This window comes from Salvia hispanica, chromosome 3, assembly GCF_029641045.1.
Source record: "Salvia hispanica isolate PSC_SH4W2 chromosome 3, Shi_PSC_v1, whole genome shotgun sequence".
In the NCBI taxonomy this organism is placed as follows: domain Eukaryota; kingdom Viridiplantae; phylum Streptophyta; class Magnoliopsida; order Lamiales; family Lamiaceae; genus Salvia; species Salvia hispanica.
Window position 1 is genome coordinate 21,198,949 of NC_142694.1, and position 3,098 is coordinate 21,202,046.

General features: G+C 42.3%; 1 pseudogene; it reads right to left on the minus strand.

Moving 5' to 3' along the window:
- Window positions 1–1,344: 1,344 nt before the first annotated feature.
- On the minus strand, window positions 1,345–2,893 carry LOC125209508 (cyanidin 3-O-galactoside 2''-O-xylosyltransferase FGGT1 pseudogene; annotated as a pseudogene).
- Between the last annotated feature and the right edge of the window lie 205 nt (window positions 2,894–3,098).

Genomic DNA, 3,098 nt, shown 5'->3' on the forward strand with positions numbered 1-3,098 from the left:
TTGTATAAAGAGCAGCAAATTGCTGGCCGAGTTTTTCAGATTTTTTTTTCTTTTTTCTGCCACGTGGCAGCTTATTATTCGTCCACGTGTACAAATGATTGGCTAGGAATGCTGGTATGGTGTTATTTTAAGGGGTGGTGGCACCCTTACATACACGTGGACGAATAATAAGCTGGCACGTGGCAGAAAAAAGAAAAAAAAATCTGAAAAACTCGGCCAGCAATTTGCTGCTCTTTATACAACAATTTTTCTTGTCCAGCAATATTCGACACACTATACAACAATCTATAGATTGTTTTGTCGTGTTTGTAATATTGTTGTGTAGCGTTTATAATATTGCTGTATAAGTGGTGTCACGGTGTCACTTTAAGAGGGGTTGTCATTTTAACACAAACCTATATATATATATATATATATATATATATATATATATATATGAAAAATAAACGGATTTGATGGAAACATGGGAGATACTCTCTCCGTTCGTGAATATGAGTCTTATTTCTTTCTGACACGAGTTTTAAGATATGTTAAGAAACGTGCGTGGAAGAAAGTTAGTGGAATATTGACCCCACTTGTATATATTAGTTTTAAATGATATGTGAGTGGAATGGGTTGGTGGAATGCGGACGGACCAAAATGGCAAAACGGAACTCCTATTTGCGGACCAGGGGAGTATGTATATATTTTCAGTTTGTGCAGATAGTGGCCCGATTTTGTGGAACTATTTTGTGAGGACGCAAATCTCATCCGTTTGAATTGGGTTTCTCTAAAAGTGGGCTTCTTTCTCATAAAAATTGGCTAGTAAAAGAATAATTGGTTAGTCCCAAATTTATAAAATCATTCTCTCGTCAAAAGAAGCAAAGACGAAAAAACTTTCAGGTGCACAAACGACGTCTTGGAGAACAAATAAAAAGGTAGAAAAAATCGGGGTGTTACAAATTGTTATTTCCTATCTTCTGTGTTTTTTTGTTACGGTAAATGTGTATTCCAATATTTCAGTATTTTTCCACATCCCCAAGCGCGACCGCTCAAAATGCCTATTGTGGGTTGTGACGCTGCGCTGGAAGGTAGGATTTATTGTTTTTATTTTTATACACCCAAAAAATACTACTCCCTCCGTCCGCACAAAATAGATAAAATTGTAAATGACACGGGTTTTAATACATAATTGGTAAAGTAAAAGAGATGGACAGAAAATGTGGTGGAAATAGAGTAAGTAGATTGTTGGGTCCACATTTTGAATGATGTGTATGGTTAATATTGGTTTTAAAACTTTCCATTTACAGAATTAGTCTAATTTTAGTGGATAGCACTTGAGTATTTTTTTATGGACGGATGGAATAATATATAAGATCAAAGATTCATAAAAGTTACCCAAACACTACAAGTAAATGGAAATTTATCATTGAAAGATAGGAAAATGCTAGAAATGTTTTCCCATAGCTTGGTATATAGCTACTCCAAAAGGTGATGCAACTTCTGATCAAATTCATCAATGTAAGAATCCTCAAGCCCTTTCCTTAACATGAATTCTCTCCATTTACTATGATTTTCCCTAATTTCCTTTCCAATTTGACTCTCCCTATCCATCACCAACTTGACTGCCTTCACTACACCATCTCTAGTAAACAATCCATCTTCATCTCCCTTCTCCACCTCCACCCCAACTCTCAAATCTCCTCCCAACAACCTTGCATTGATCCATTGATCGCCGACATTCGGCATCAGCACTAGTTGACACTCGTTCACCAACGCCTCGGATATCGACCCCCACCCGCAGTGTGTAACGAAGCACCCTACCGCGGTATGAGACAAGATCAATTGTTGTTGAACCCAACCACCATCCACAACTCCTCTATTTTCCGTCCTAGTCGTAAAACCCTGGGGAAGCGCCTCCTCCACCGTCTCAGCCCCCATCGGCGGCTTCAGGGCCGCCAAAAACGGAAGGCCTGTCTGTTCGAATCCCAGTAACAACTCCTGAAATAGCTCCGGTTTTAACCTAGCCTCACTCCCAAAAGCACAATAAATCACTGATTTTGGCCCGAACCGGTTCAACCATTTGACCCAACGGTCATCTAAACTTGAAGTGGGCGGTTCGGGAAGAACCGGCCCGGCTAGAAGAACCGGTCTTTTAAATTTCATCTCAAGAAAATCATGATACAACCCCTCCATCTCCCTACAAGATTTGAACCCCATGGCGTCGCACTCCTCCGACGCCATGATCACTCGCTCCACGTACTTCATCGTGCTTCCGAACTCCGCCATGTTGTTGATGGCGTCCACGGCGCGCGCCTCATCCAGGTGGAGCCTTATCGCCGACGAGGGAGGGAACCCCAGAGGAGGTTGGGTGAAACCCTCGGCGTTAGGCTCCTGGCGGAAGAGGTAGGCCACGGCGGCGGGGCTGATGGTGCAGTAGTGCACCGACTTGATGCCCAAGCTCCGGGCCAACAGCGGCAGCCAGTGGGTGAAGTCGAAGAAGACAAGGTCGGGCTGGATCTCGAGGAGGAGGGCCTTGACGGTGGGCTCAGTGAGGTCCATGGCGTGGCGGAGGAGAGAGTACATGGGGAAGATGACGTCAGCGGTGGTCTCGGTCCCAGGGGGGAGGCCTTCGACGTGAGGAATGGCGATGGGGATGAATTTGATGAGGTCGGGGTGGAGATTGAGTTGGATAAGTTTGGATTGAGTTTTGGGAGGGAGAATAAAGAAGATTTGGTGGCCTTTTTGTGCAAGTTTGTTGGAGATGTGAAGGAATGTTGTGAGATGGCCCATTGCAAACCACGGGTACATTGCGATCTTAAGATTTTTGTTTAACATTTTTTTTCTATTGTTCCTTTTTTTCTTTTAGGATGGGAAGCTTTGATGGATATGAGATTTGTGTAGATTTAGGTTTGAGAAGAAGAAGAAAGATGAGTTGTCCGAGGTTTCCTCCTATGTTGGACGAAGCTTCATGCTGTAACGTTTGACACGTGCGTTTAGATCTATGCTAAGATATTTGCTTTGTGTATAATATGTATGTATATGTGCATCTTTATCACAAATTACTAATTTGTAACATCGTAGATCAATGTTGTACAGAATGTTACAAGAAAAAGTTC